Consider the following 16,867-nt stretch of genomic DNA (forward strand, 5'->3'; position numbering starts at 1 on the left):
AGATAGTTTGTTGCTGAAGTACCTGCAGGGGAAGCCTTTTAAATCTAGGTCAAAGTCAAAACTTAATTTAATCCGATTAGGTTTGTGATTCTATAAACTCAGGTATTTCCTGGTGACAGTCGATAGACGAGTTCGGACTCTATTCAATTAGACAGGAGCCTGGTGTTGTCAGGATGGCTATTGGGAAGACTTGCCTTTAAGGACTTTGGTATAGGGACTGTATGCAGCACATTGACATCAAGTGAAAGCTGCATTTAACATGAGTTGTTTTTGATTGTGATCATAATAATTAAACTTCTGTTTAATAATTAACCCACAAGATTAAACTGACTGCCAGAAAACCTATGTAGTGGTTCAACGTTCTTGCAAGATAAGAAATCATCATAGGACCGCTTTGCATAACCCCAGATTACATATATTTACTATGTTTAACTGTTTTTATGCATAAATATTTATTGCTACTGCAGTACTATCACTGTTGGGGAAAAATCTAAATTATTGGACTTTGAATCTGTGAAGGAACATGGAGGAAACAATCAGCTCACAATACAGAGAGCAGTAGGTTAAGGGAGGTCAGAAGGAGCCCATTTGCAAATGTTTGCCTTGGGGCTTGCAAATATGTTAACTCAGTCATGGTTATCAAATGTTATGAGCTGGAGAGCTGGATGGCCTGAATGTGCGCGGATGCTCCAGGAAGTTAAAACTCGATATTATACAAAACATAGTTTTAGCTCTCCACATTAGTCTTCTTTTCTCTGAGTTTCTAGGTAGACTTGTGTCCTAGTTTAAGAACATATGCTGTTTCAGACCCAGTGCTAGGGACCAGAGGGAATAGAGAGGCTGACGGAGATAAAACGCATGACATCTTGGAGATATGCCTCACAGGGGCCATCTTGGATGAGAAACAGAGTATCAAAGCCTGGCTGGATTTATTGGATTCAAACCCATAAAGTACAAATATGTATGAAGATGAGTCACACAGACTGAACCAGCTCAGGCATGGACATCTATGAACCACGGAGAAGAGCTAAACACACTAGGGGATTATCACTATCAGGCCTCTAAGAGAAACAGAAAGCCTGTGATGACCTGCACGGGTTGACAAGTTCGAAGTAGCTGTTTTGGAAGCCCAGCATTGAATAGAAACTGAACCTCAGTATAATTTAATGTCCAGAGGCAGATATAACAAATGAAATGCAGGGCAGAGAGATCAGGCAGCAAAGGAAGAGAAAGATCAGCTGAAGAAACTCAAGAATGAATTGGCCCCTGGCTCCTCAAAAGAACAGAGTGGGCATCTGTTAACTGTCCTATTACACCAGCTGAGGAGACACTCAGTTGCATAGCCTGAACACTAAAGCTCGGTAAAAGCAGATTCATTGAAATGTTCCCTCTCTTGGAGTGGGTTTGGCCTGACACCCCCGCAGTGTCTGTCATGTGTCCGCCAGATGAATTCAAAGATATAAAACTAGTTAGAAACTAAGAGGTGGCTTATTTGACTGCAATAGAACAGTAGTTATGACTAGAATATAAATTCACTACATCCGCATTTTTACTTGTATCTGCACATTTCACACACACATGACATAAACTGTTTTTTTTCAATCATGATTTATTCTCTGAGAAATCAATTAAATTGTTGAAAAATCTCTGAAAAAAGAGGAGATAGTGATAAAGTTAGCTAATCAAATATCGAATTGATATTGAGAAAAAGCAAATATAGCGGTTTTCAGTTGAATTTGATGGTAAACTGAAGCCACCATAAGGTGAGTGGACAAGATGAACAGGAAACCCTCTATCAATGTATATCTACTTTTATATTGTCAAATTGATATAATAAAGCTTGTGGAAAATCTATTGAGAAGCTGATTATTGTCTGCACTGTCCAGATGTGAATGTATGAATTTGGCTGATTGATGTAATAAATAATAGAGTTGGGCTATTGTATTGGTCCACATGTTGGTTTAACACAGCCAAAGATATTAAAGAGAGCTGCAGTGCTATAGCAAAATGTCTAATGGTTGACGAATGTGTTGTCCTAGAGAGTTTTATCATATCAGCTAACCTATATATGTCTATTTTACAAAATTATGAAAATAGTTAACAACGCAATAGAGCTGAGACTAAATTCACACTCTACCTCTGATGAAACCGGATCATCAAGCCATCCTGTCCACATGTGCAACCTGAACAAAGGGCAGCATAACAAACAAGTCTATTGTTTGACAAATGTGTTTCCATCCCTCTGACCGAGCGAACCTGAGGGGTCATCGTATCCCATCTGCACGCCTGGAAATGTGCTTTACTGTCGCCGCGGTAATGACAAAAACAAGCCAAAGTGCTCTCCATGGCCGTTGACCCCGATCTGCCTCCCACACGCACTCCACGCCGCCTCCCACACGCACTCCACTCTGCCATCATGTTACTTTTTCATGATCTCATTTTACGGAGCTATTGTCGTCTAGTCATGAGGGTGTTTTCAAGCACTGGTCATTTTGAGCTCAGTTCCTGTGATGGTCAAATGATGAAAGGCCTGGATTTTCTTTTTTTAACAAAAAGATATCATCAAGATATATTGATATAATATTGAAGTTGATGTTCAGCAGGTATATTGACCATGTTCACTGGTTTAGTTCAGCACAGACTGGATATAAAGATGGACAACATCACAGCTCCCAAAAGTGAGGCCAAAGTATCTGGATCACTCCCTGCAGTGTAGGTCATTAATCCCGCCTCCTCTATGTTAGTGGACGGGACATGGGCCAAACTAAAAAGTCAAAGTACATACTGATGTATGTTCAAGTGTTTTTATTTATTAATTAGTTATCAGCATCTGATAAATTAAAGAACATTAGAGTCAGATTTGTTGCTAGTGTGATGCCCAGCTTTGATCTCCCTGTTGTGTATAACAAACGTGAACTGGAGAGATTTTTTTAATGTTTCAGAAGGTCTTGTAGATTATAAATATGTGACAGTTTGAAATACTAGGATGATTTGAAGCGACAGCTGAGTTGTAAGAGTCTGTGAAGTAGTATTTGTCTGTAAATGGTTGAAGTGTTTACTCAATGGTCCACTAGTAAAACACTAAATTCCTGTCAAGACTGACCATGAACTCCAACCCGAGGGCAGGAAAGCTCTGGGAAAAGTAGCAAAGTGTTTGTGAGCGTGGTCGGGTTGGTTTGACCTCAGTGACCTTTGTGTCGGAACTTTCTGTGAACAGGAAACATTAAATATCAGCTGAAACCACCTGCATCAACAGAGAGTACAACAGCTCTGAACAAAGACTAAACAGAAACACTTCCTGTCTCTTGTTTCAGATCCTTGCTTGTTGCTTCATGCTACATTGAGTTGTGTTGACTTATAAGTAAATAATAGATTTATCAAATATCCTCCGTGCACTGAAAAAGAAAACTATCAAATCTTGACTTGTTTCTTTACTTAATAATTGTTGTTTATTAAACCCAACACTTTTTTATTGTTGTGGTTGTTGATGTTTATATTAAAGAATACAAACTATTAAAATCCTCATTTGGTCCAGAGGCTATGCGCTCTTTGGCCTCGTGGGGCAGCAGATAGTAGGTATTCAATAATCCATGGAGGCCTTAGTGTAATGCATATAATTTCCACACGGTGGCGTCAGTGGATTAAATAAAAGGCATTTGGCTGTGATCGTCTTTCTTTGGCCTGAGCTCATCAAACTGATTCAGGTCGAACACGCCAGGTTCTTCCCAGCAGGACCCACGAGGCCAAATATCTCATTAATTCACATATTTGTATTTGTGTTGAGTGCATGAGAATTAAATCACCAGACTTAAAAAAAAAACACATACTGTTACAGATGTGAGAAAGATCGATACACAGGTTGGCGTTGATATTAGAAAAACAAATATCATGATATAAACTGAAGGATAATGTCAATCTCAGAATATACAAGAATATGTATAAAACAAGACCCAGTAAATACTGTATCATTGTTGTAAAATCTGATTAATCTTATAACATGTTCCTTGACTCTTGAAAGATGGAAAATATTGAACAGTATTCACCTCATCTACTGTTTCATTTTAAAATATAGTCTCGAGTATATAACAATTAATGCATAATACATTTATAGCCAATATTAAAAGACATTGATATTAAGTATTAAATATTATATAATATGAATAACTATTAATCGAGTCCGTTTGGTTTTAGATGTCACTCACTGTGATCTTTTGTACAAAATCCCAAACTGGACACATTCTTCTTTTAAAGTCTTGAGCTGCTTAAATTATATTGAAAAAAATATATATATTTTTGTGGACGTTTTTTTCGTCTTTTTAACGATGCTGTAAAATCCAATCAGAAGTATTTCACGGAGGCATTTTGGGCTGGGAACGTGAACCAAAGCCTAATTCAACGCAATTCAATGACTGTGGTGGGATATGAGGGCAAATGTGTAAATGTGTTGCGTTTGTTTAAAGTATTTTGCTTGAGCTCGTGAATGTCCGTGGAGGAGCCATCAATATATTCGAGAAAAAAAAAATCACAAATAAATAAACTTTATTCTGAAATGCGTGGGAGAAAGATTTTTTTTCCCATTTCTATCGAAGATGATTGATCGTGGTCCTGAGTTAAATGTGCAGAAAACACAAAGGGCACAATTTGAGTACATATTTGCCGTTCTCACGTTCTAACCCGTGGAAGTAATTATTAACTACTTTCTTTATGAAGGGATTCATTCTAAGTCTCAATGTGCAGCTCATGTCACCTCATCTGGTATTTAAACTTATTTCGTGTTATCCAGTTCAGCTCTTGTGCAAAAGTCGTTTGTGATCACCTGTTATTGTTTGAGAGTCAAATCCTCCCAGAGACTCCGAAGACAGACGCAGTATTTGGAATCAACTGAAGGACTTCAGGTAAATTAGATGAGATTTTATTCACATTGATCGATTGTCCGTTTCGTCAAATGTTTCTGAATGAAAAGAAAACCACCACGTTGCCAAATTTGTCTTTTTCAGACCTTCATGGACTAAATAAAGAAAAAAACAAATTCGATTAAAAGAAAATCATTTTAAAGAGGCTATTAAACTATATTGACTATTACAAATCCATAAATATAATAAATGGTAACAATCAAAGTATTATCTTTCCCTTCTCTTTAGTAGAGAGAAGTTCAGTCACTTGAAAGTCACCTTGGCCTATGAAGAAAACACTTTTAACAATTTACAGCTGTTTGAAACACATATAGTTTAAAGCTTATTTAAAATGCTGAGAATGTGAAATGTGATGGTCCTAAACCTTTGTCATTATTTTCAGCACTGCTTTTAGATATGAAACTATTGTGAACTTATCCATAACGTTTTATTTGGTGTGATTGGGAGGCTGCTCAACAGGGTGATATTTATAGAAGTCTTACATGTACCAGAATATAAAATGTCACTTTTATGCAAAAACTAAACGAAAATCAGATGTCATACTTCCAGAGAAATCTCAAACTGTACAGAGAAAGAAGATTACGGTAAATATGCAATATAAATAACGAGGAGCCCCGAATCCAGAGCATGCTGGTCATGGTTCTCTGGGAAGAAACCTTCACCAATGAGTCCCTCACCTCCCTTTCTCTTGTGCACATCAGATATCAGCAAGTTAATTACCTTATCAGGACAGATCTTCTAAAATACTTCAAAACTTCCATAAAGCTTATTTTAAATGGACATATTTCTGTGAATTCAAGTCAAGAGAATTTCTGATGTCTTCATACCAAAATATCTAAATTTCTCATGCAAAAAAACACCAAACTTTTCTCAATCTGATTTCAAAAAACGATTTTCTGTGATTCTGAAATAACTCCAGTAGTTCTGCTGCATGCCTTCAATCCAATGAGGGACCCCCCGTTCATCTATTATACACCACCGGGTCTCATTACGCTCTTATGCAAATGAGAGGATCAACATTTGAATATTGGCGCGACATGGTGGGTGAAAGGGTGCCAGGTCTGACTGCGTGTGTGTATGTACGGGCAGCAAAATACTGAATCATCGTGACCGGGCCAAACTATGACAGTTCATATTCACAGTAATAACAGGTGAGGGTTTTGTGCACATCAGCAGTACTGACGTGCTGCTCGTCAGTGTGCGTAAAAGCTGTTTTTTGGCGCTGTGCGTGCGTCGCCTCTGTGCTCAGTGAAGCGCAGGAGGATATATGGTGTCTGGGCTGGCAGCGGTAAAACAATGGGGTGATGCCGAGGGTGGTTTACTGCTGTCGGAGGGTCTGAGACAGACTGTGACCCACCACCCGCAAGAGCGTCTGCTTCTCACGGCCTGGGTAACGCGTTACATTGGAGTAACGGGGATACTGGCATTTAATGGACGACTTTTGGCACAGAGGCCTGAAAGAAGACTCAAGCTGGATTCTGCTGTTTCCCAAACACGTAGTTAAACTCAGCTCCTGACTATATCAAAGTGAAAATGAATCAAATTTAAACCAGTTTTTCAGCTGGAAGGAGGGTGGCAGCCTCTTTAATTTGAATATTTCTATTATAATCCATTTTATAATCCACTTCATTTTCAATACATTATCTTTTAATCAATAGTTGAGTTGTCCTATTAATAAAAAGCATATTGCACCTACACTCAGAAAACTGAGCTATAAGACTGAATGAGCAATACCATGGTTATGTGCTGCATCTTGGTCAATAGCAAACATCTTTTACCTTCTCTAACATTGTGAATATGGGCATTTTTCAAAATGTTCACAATTTCCCCTGGGTAATGGATCTTTGTGACAAACGATTCTATGAGTTTGGGAGATTTGGTGCAGCTTGACTGATTTGAAGGTGGCAGTTGGGCCTTGGCAGAGGTCTGTGGTTTACTGAGTTCCATTCAAGTTGTAAAGTTGTGGAGTTTTCTCTTAAAAGCGTTAAAATACTGCGTGGATTGTTTCCTATCAGGCAACCAAGCAGACAAACATGTGATGTGGGGGTTACATTAATAAACCAGACCCGACTTGACTATGTTCCCTTAGCTTGCAGGGCGTTTAAATCTTCTAGGCCTGCACTGTAAATTTAGACTTGGAGCCTATAAACCCTGAATTAATGTTAATTTACAAAGGCTTAAAGCAGTAAATCTGTCGTCTCTACTTTTCAGACTGCAGTCAAATGGCCCAGCGGTTTCCTGGCGAGGCGTGAGCATGTGTGTGCCCTGAATCCCAGTGGCGGAGTGTCTGTGTCGGTAATGAACTTGAGTTATCTCCTCGCAACTCAGTCGACGTGTCTGGAGCTGGCTGCCCTGTGTACAGCAGGGAGCAGAACAGCAATTGTCCACGGTTCCTTGAGTCATCCGCGTGAAAACCTCAGACCCGCATCGCTCGCTGAATAAGTGATATGAATGAATAAAGAGGAATGGGATCTATTTCCACGTGTGTCTGATGTAGGGAATATGTGTGTCAAAATGTACCACAACACCTTAACATCAGATTTAAAGAAACATTTCATCATTGCTCTATAAAACTATTTGCAGTTAATCCCTAAACGTGGCTAAAGATGGAGGCAGACTGGGTCAATGGCTGTTGTCCATTCACATGTTCTTGCCGTGTGGGCTCCAGACGTGCAGCACTGGGGCCTGCGAGCGTGTGAAGGCATTTCAACACATTGAAGTGGTCTAGACGGATCAACATGACTGAGTTAACTTTATTTAATGCAAATGATTAGCACGTCTGGGCTATGTGCATTATAGACAGACTGAGGCCCCCATCCCACGCACCACCTATACAATAACGTTTGAGAGGAATCCTCTTTCAGTGCATTGAAAAGATTCCAGGAGTGATTATCATGATAATCAGTGGAACCGGAGCACCTCTCCAGTCTGTCTGAGCTTCAGCTGCACACGCTACCAACATCCCAGACATACTTCAGCTCAACATGTGAGGAGGCCAAACTCAAATGTGATGAAATTCAAATATGCCCAAAATAAAGTATATTGATTTTCAACACATACACTGAACATCAGACCAATGCTGTCACGCAGTAACATCCCTATATGCAGGACTTGATTAACAGGAAAATATATAATACGCACATGGAGCAAATAGATTAAAGGTCTGTCAAGGATGCATGCTTGACTCACATGTCCAGCATGCACCTCCTATCATCTAAAAATGACTTTCCACACATAAATATGATCAATTCCAAGTTGTTAATCAGTTTGAGTGGAGGCAACACCAGGGCATTTGGCTAAATGTGCCTTTACGTCAAAAGACAGAGTCTGCAAATATGACCCAGGACCCAGGAACAGCCTATTGTAGTTATATACGATTATAAAAATACAAAACATTACTATTTACACTTTGCATGAATACAATAGATGTGTTTATAGGCAGTATTCCTCGGAGTATCATCAATGTAGTGATATAGTTAGGCCTATAGGTTAATATCGCTTGCCTTTTTCTATATTCCTAAAATACATATATGTCATGGACATCATGCAAACAGCAGGACAAAGTCGTGCACGTACAAAATTGTCTTCCAAAAGAAGAAGGAGACAGAATCAAATGTGTGGTGTGTGGATGAGTGATGGTGCCACCATGCACTTCTGCGTGTGTCTGTTGGGGGGCGTGAGAGGCGCTGCCATATCGGTCCATATTATAATCACATCGTCCGTCTTGCATAATATCAAAAATCTCAGAGGGTGGGAACAGAGTTACCTCACCGACTCGCGAGGGGGTGGGCCTTGGACGGCGTATATGATATTGGACAAATGAGACGTTAAGCCATTTGGAGACTCAACAGCGGTCGGAGGAGATGTAGCCATCCATGGCGCACAGCTCCAACGGCCCCCCGGGTTTGTCAAGGGGCGCACCGGGGGGCTGAGTATGTGGAGGACGGCCGTGTGACGATATGCGAAGGAGAAACAAAAAAAAAAAAACACCAGAGGACCCGTTAGATAAAAAAAAAAAAGAAAGAAAAATGGACGTGAGCGGTGGGACGTCACGATGCGCCGTCGCCACAAAGCTCAGTGCGCCGCTCATGAACGCGCTCATTTGGCTGCCAGCGTGCCGCACGTTCAGAGGCACCGCCGGCTACAGGGAGCTGATCCGAGCGCGGTGCAACCCACCCTGCTGCAGCCGAGGAGGACACAGTAAGATCCCTGTTTTATTTCTGTTATCCTGAGTATTTTTCTTTTATTTCATATGAGTGAGTTTTAATGAGAATGAACCTGCAGAGGATTCTCAGTTGAGGGTTTGTGGCGCGTCCAGGCTGCAACCTGCTGTATTGTGCATGTGGTTTAACCCCATTGTGGAATAAGAGTGCGATTACAGGCCGAGCTGATCAGACTAAATCCACATTTTCCTCCTGAAATGCTCTCACATTCGTGGATGATGCTTGAATGCAGCAGCATCTGATTTCAAATCTTCAGCAGCAGCATCAGTGTGGACACAAGAGGCTCAGACGAGTTTCACTTGTGGCTGCAGACACTTTTGTTTGGCTCTGACATATGTGTGCACAGGAGTTTGGGATCATCTGAGCATGGGGGGGGGGGGGGGGGGGGGGGATGTGGAGCCAGTCAGCAGTTTATTGAGCACGATATTCAGCTTGTAGTATTTTCTCTGACTTGGTCTGGTTTACTTGTAATCTCCTGTCTCCCTCAAGGCCCCTTGACCAGCTTTACTGATAATAACATTGAGTATAATATGAAACCAATAGAATGAGGATCTACTTTTTCCTCCCCCTCTTCTCCTACGGCCCATTTAATTAAAAAAATAATGACTCCTACTCTTTGAAATGCTGCTTTCGTGTGTTTTAGTATATTTGATGCAAACAAAGAAATTGATCACCATGTCTAATTTGAATTTGAATCTATCCCTATGAAGCTGACCCAGGATCAGCCACCTGCTCTGTTGTTAACAAGTATTACATAAGTTCATGGTGCAGCACCTCCACAAAGAGCTGGAGGGACATGAATGCACACAGTGCCTCTTCTTCTTTAACGCATCTCATTGTGGGGCTTCATTAAGTGTTAATTACAAGGGTGCACTCGCTCTGTCACACCGGCCTGTGGCGGGGCTGGTGGTGTCAGAGTGGCCCTCGGGCGGTGCAACCTTTCCCAGCGCAGGGTTGTGTAGTGTTGTGTTGGGCCTGTTTTTGCTTTCAGCAGATTACGCACTGAAAAGGCTAAACAGGGGAAAAGCTTGCAGAAAAAAAAGAAATAGAAAAGCCAAAGGTGATTATTGCACATGAAGCCAACGCGGTTTCCTGCAGCCTGGGATTAAACAGCACTGCGCTCTGCGAGTGGGAGCTCTTACATAAGGCCCCTGCTTAATCTGCGTGAGAGGGTATCAGACCTCCCTCTCACGCACGCACATGTTTATTTTATTCCTATAATAAAATATTACTCAACATTTTTAAAATATGTGATATAGGCTACAGGGAAAGCAGCTCGTGCAGGAGCCACGATGAAGATGCCAGTGCAACCCATAGACAAAGTTTCCAGTTTATTATCCGTATAGTTTAGCACTTGTCCAGCTATTAAAAAAGGTGCACATATTTTGTTTTTGGTGCAACAGCCGCACTAATGTCAATCGTGCAATTTTGCATTGGAACAGTGTAGGTCAAGGTGCATGGTGCAGGTTAGATGACGCAGATATTAGTCGGATCCTGCAGGAGGCTGCAGATGTAAAACTTCCATTAAAGATGTACTGAGCTTATCTCCACCATCAAATCCCCTTAAGTGAGTCTTGGAGGTGGTTTCTCTAAAGTTAAAAGACACGAGGGTTTTCTGCTGTGGAGACTGGAGTCAGTATAAGACGGTATCATTTGAAGTGGGAGCGCTGTGAGTGTGTGCAGCAGCATCACTGGTGCAGAGTCATTGGAGCTGCAGGTGCACAACGAGCCTGCTGAGATACACAACCTCCCAGTTAGGAGCTTCCACTGACCCACTGGGCACGTTTCCCAGGTACAAGGTGTTTTCCATGCAGGGAGATTCCATGAGGGAGGAGAGATTTCACTCACGTGGACGAAATGCTGAGTTTGTGTTTCACTGTTTTATCCTTTGTTTTGAGTGTGAAGGTGTTTTCGTTATGCACATTTCATTTTGTCCCCTTTCCCTTGCAGACTCATGACGCCCAAACGCAACACAAATGAAGAGCTACACTTTCCTGCAACTTCAAGGTGAATATGAACCATCGATCGTTTTGAATATGGCATCAATTCATGAATCAGTATTGCCACTGATGACTCTGTGAGGCCCGCAGATGAAAGGATGGGATGATGCATGTATACGAACACGTTTCTCTCCCACACATCATCACACACGCGAGACGAGTAGCAGCTTCACGACGTGTGGGACTAATTGATTGTTTCCTCGAATTCATTTTTAAATCCTGTTCGTGGACGCTTGTTTGTTTCGCACACTTTGCAGCAGCTGCTCCTGACCCTGAAAACCTCTTAAAGTCGAACACACTGTTAGACTGTACGGAAACTAAAACTGTAACGTAAAAGGTGCAGTGATAGACTATACTACAACAAATACATGTCAATGTATTATAGCGAACTACAGTTTATATAATATTAATATTTGTCTCTCAGATATACTTATTAAATAAAATCGTTTGATCCTTACTTTTAAAGTCGTCTGTTCGACCCGTTCACTTACAATCAGAATTTCAGCACTTGACTGAGATCCGAGCAAATAAACAGAAAAATGAACTGTTACAATATTAACGAAGATTATTATTAAAGGTAGAAGGACATTAATAAACACCTCCTCATTATAAAACCAAACCCTTAGCAATTTTGACGATTTTTTACGCAGCTTTTATTTTGTCAGGAGTATCACCGACAGATACACCCCTCTTCAGTTTAACTTAATTCACAGTACAATGGCCTCAAGTGTACATTTAGCATTTAAAAACTTAAAGAAAAAAGAAACATACACACACATCCTACAGGATATTGATAATCCAGTTCAATGGGGTAAAGATGTGTAGCAGCTCGTCACCCTGATCAATAGATAAACAGACAGAAAAATATTTAATCATATAATCACATAATGTGAAAACAAACCAAATTTTAAAACAACACGAGGTGGTAATAAATGCGTTTAAAAATAAACGCAACATTCTGTTGGAGAGCTTAAGCGTCAGCAGGTGTGTGTGCGTGTGTGTGCGTGTGTGTGTGTGTCACGGCCTTACAAAGTCAAACAGCGAAGTGATCTGCACTAATGGACGTTTGATGGCAAAAACCCAAAACCTGGTTTACAGAGACGTTTCCTCTTGTAAAATAAATTTTAATCAGACTAATAGACTATATACAATTGTATATAAGCTATAATGTATGATATGATCTTGCAGAACATCTTGCACTAACAAGTTTACCTGTATAATTTAATGACTGTGGCCTATTAACACGATGCCCCCCCCTCCCCCTCTGTATATGTGTGTGTGTGTGTGTGTGTGTGTGTGTGTGTGTGTGTAATTACGTATCACACTTTGCTGCTACAACACAAAGCCAGAGATGTCTGTGACGTCACTCTCAGCAGTTTATAGGAAAAATATGGGGGAAGGTTTTTAACATCATTCTAGGAAGAGAAACACAGAAATGGTGCATCTCTGCTCAACGTCTAAACCTAGTATTCTATTCAGATAATTATTTATAATAGCAATGATGTCGTGTGTGTTTGTGTGCGTGTTGAAAGACAGAGTAAATAGAACACTTTACTGTAAATAGGCTTTTACATGTAATAAAAGTCAGGGCTGGAAACAATCACCTCAAATGTAAAATAAATGATTTAAATAAACTTTACCACAATACAATTATATAAATATATAATTATTATTTGATCCATTTATTTGCAGTTAGGTGAATGTATGAGTAAACCCTGTGTAAGTTACACATCTCCTTTTAAAACGGTTTCTCAACAACTGGTCTATTCACAGTTCTGCACAACATTTCACCTGGGAATAGTTTGAGGTTAATCATTTATATAAAGTAAACTTCTGTAATTACAGGTGTTCAAAGAGACAGTATTGAAATAATGGACAAGCTTAAGAATCATATACAATTACAATAATTCCACATAGGACTTGATATAGTATATAATATAGTAATTGAGTATTTACCTTCTGTGAAATGAGTGCATGTGTAATATCTCCACTTTTATATTCTGCTGTAATATTTTCATTGTGTAAATGATTCCCCTCAGAGCTGTTTTTATCTCCAGCTTCTGATGCCTCATAAAGATCTTTACTGTTGTTGTCTTTAGTTCACTGGCTCTAATGCTTTGTTTTGAATTCCTATAAGAGCCCATTCACATTTCAGTCGTATATAAACACTTAATAGCTCGGAAAATGTGTTTTCCCAGCAGTATCCCCTGTGAATCTTTAGTCATGCTTGTTTTTCATCTCATTTCACTGAGGCGTCTTTAAGACCGTGTGATAAATCATCTGCATTAATACTCCAGATATATGACAATCACTATCATTATCTCCACCTCTGCATTGTGTGCAAACAGTGGCCTCCGCTAAGTCGGTTTTGTTTTGCTGAATGAGCTCTTCAAGCAGTTTCCCCCCCTGTCACTGTTTGTGTGCGCAGGTGTATCGGGGAGTATTGTGTGTTTGTGTGAGCCTACGACCGCAGGCCTGAGGGGTTGTCTGTTATCTTTGGTTATCTAGCTGTATGAGTGACGTACATTCTTCATAAAGCTAGATAACCGAAAGTAACAAGAATCCCATTACACGCCTGCACGGAAGAAGAAACGGATGCTTTAATAACACAAAAAACAACAGAAAAAGATAGAAACAGCAGAGAGAGAGAGAGGGAGAGAGGGAGAGAGAGAGAGGCTCGGACAATGGACGCTGGGAACAGATGACGTGAAGGTATGATGCTGTGTTACATAAGGGTCCATCTTAAACAAAGGGGGGGGGGGTGTGTGCAGAGGATCTAACATGCCAACGGAAACAAAGACAATCAATATCTGAGTGTTGATTATTTATATTCTCACTACAATCATACATGAAATCTGCTCACAGGGAAAGTGGGCTACAAGTTATACAGCTGGGAAGATGTATGGAAACAACACCTGCTGACAATGTGATGGTGTCAGGTCATTTTAAAGCACTGGATATAGATAGGCGGGAGAGGAGTCGTGCAACACTGAAGTTTTCTTTGTCCTTCTCATAAATGCCCTTAACCCCAAAAAGCTAGAGCTCATAACACTGTACACAATCTCTGAATAAGAAAAAACAACACAAAATCAGATGTGACCCTTTCCAGAAAACAGAATTGAATTCACTTTGACTTTAAACCCATTCAGCCCTTTATGTTAAATAAAGTGCTGAGTATTAGTAGTAACTGATCATGGAGGACAAATGTCTTAAGGACTTGGTTAAATGACCAAATTTGAGCTTTTCTGACTTTTACTTTTATTATTTACTTTGACACAAGCAGCTGAAATACACACCTGAACACAAATCTTACTTTCTTGGTAGTTTTCAGAGATTGTATCTAAACCCAGAGCAGTCCGCTGTGAAGTATTTTATTTGTACTGTAGTATTTTACACCCAGTAGAAGAGGTTTACTAAATATGTCTCAGATATTTATGTCCTTCCCCCCCGGTCACATCTCTTCTACGCTTAGAGGCGTCTCTCCAACTGATCACAAATCAAATCAGGTTCCTTGTGAGGTCTCCACCTGCAGATTGTGTCAACACTGCACTGGTGCAAATCAGTGAATAATGAAGCTATTTACTTTCAGCCATTTCACAAATAAGAATAATAAGAGAGAAAATAGTTCTTTAAGAAAAGGGATTAAGTAGATTCATTCAGTTCCATTTACCTTTTCTTAAAAACAAAATCACTTCATATTAGATTTTCCTCTTTGGTCATGTACTGTAAGCCTCTTTATCTCACACACAAACACACACACAAACACAACAATACACACAGGAATTACTGGGTCTAATTGCCTTTTGATTTGGGATAAGATTTTGTCCTCAGTCTTTTTCTTATTAGCCTGTTTTTTCCCCACATATTCAGATCTAAACAGAGACATTTTAAACTGGCAAGCACAGGGAGATTCTTGTCCGTCTTAATTATCACCTTCACATAAATACTATTGCATAAATTCTACATCTACTTCAGGAACATCAATACAGAATTAAATCTCCGGTTTCCGAGGTTGGATAACACATCACGTCACGCTGCCCTTCTGCTGGGTTTTAGTGCCCACGTCCTACAGGAGCTAAACAAAGAACACCCCGAGAGGCAATTAGCAGCACTTTGCCTTCGTTTGGAGCATCTCCGCTCCAGTTGATGCTCATCTGCAGCTGACTTTAGGATTTCACTGCTAAAAACACAGTGGATTTAGTCTCACACAAGAGGACAGGGGGAACGGAGAGGAGAGAGAGCGTGTGTGTGTTTGTCGTCTCTTTCCATCTTTGGTTTAACTTCGAGGATGAATATAACCCTAAACTGATGTTAAACCTTCCCGTTAATTAACATCAGTAAATATATATATTTGACTGTATAAGCTTCTTTGTTTCTAAACCTCAATTTGCAGTGGATAAACACAATCTGTCCCCTGATGAAGCAGGTTATAACATTTATATTTGTTCACACATGATACCGTACTTTTCCCGTGCACACTTCTAACACACCTCTTCTTTCTTTTCCACGCTTTTCCCCTCATTCATTTAATTTTATTCTTTTCTCTTTTTTTTTCCCAGCTTGGATTCTCAGATGGTTGGTCCTGATTTGTATGCATTTGCATAATGAATGTCATTTGCATGCTCAGGGGCAGACCATACCATGAGAACGGCTGTGTTGGTTGTTTGTGTGTGTGTGTGTGTGTGTGAGTGCATGGGCACATGTGTGTACTGTGTGTACTCATCTGTGTGCAGTGTATACTAAGCTCATGTAAATTATATGTTTTTTTTTTTTTTTTTTAAACAAACAGACCATCACAAGGGGTTGTGTTTCGCCTCCACACTGTATAAACACATTGTTGTTCCCCTCTGATTTGTCAGTGTGTGTATGTGTGAGTGTGTGATTCTTTGTGTACATGTGAGGCTGAATTCCTTCCTTTAGTGTGGTGCATGTAGGGCAACAATCTGACGATCATGCCTCTGTCCATCCCTCTGCCTCCCTTTCTCCTGTCTTGGTAACCGTTCAGCAATTCACCGACTATACAAGAATGAAAATAAGAGACTCCCTCCTCAATCCCATAATCCTCCTCTTCTCCGACCCCTCCCTTGCCAGTTTGTCCTCCTCTCCCACATGGCAAGTCACAGTCCTGCCACCATCTTAGGTGTTGAGACTGGCACAAAATGGCAGCTGAAGACGGGGGGAACGTGAATAGCCGGCGCCGCACCTTCCCCCACTTCATACTGGCCCCGATGCTTTCCGCGCCATTGGTTGCCTCAAGACACTGTTAATTACTGCCAGTGTGTTAATTGCAGAGATCGCCCCAAGAGACACGCGGGAAAGGATGAGATAGGGAGGAAACCGTGGAGCCAGCGGCTTCTGAGGGTTGACAAGCTGGCATTTTTAAGGGCAGCTGTGCTCTCGTGCCTCGCTTTCCCTTCCTCGCCCGCCGTCTCGCTGCAGCCGCTGACGATCGAGCGTTTTGTGGATTTCCGCGACGCCCGGGAAACTCTTCCGATTGCCTTATTTGTGCGACGTTAATTAGATCATTCCGAGTGTTTTAATTACGAAGGCATGACTTGTGCGTGTGGAGCGTCCATGCGTTTTTTTTATGCCGCATGCTTGTGCAGACAGCTTTGTTTGATGATGTGGAAAAAAGAAAAACGCCTACATGCTCGCTGACATCCACAAGGAGCCATAATTAGCAACACTGTGGTCTTCATAAATCTCCACTTGTTATCACACGGCTCTCGCG

This window comes from Platichthys flesus, chromosome 17 (assembly GCF_949316205.1).
Source record: "Platichthys flesus chromosome 17, fPlaFle2.1, whole genome shotgun sequence".
NCBI lineage: Eukaryota > Metazoa > Chordata > Actinopteri > Pleuronectiformes > Pleuronectidae > Platichthys > Platichthys flesus.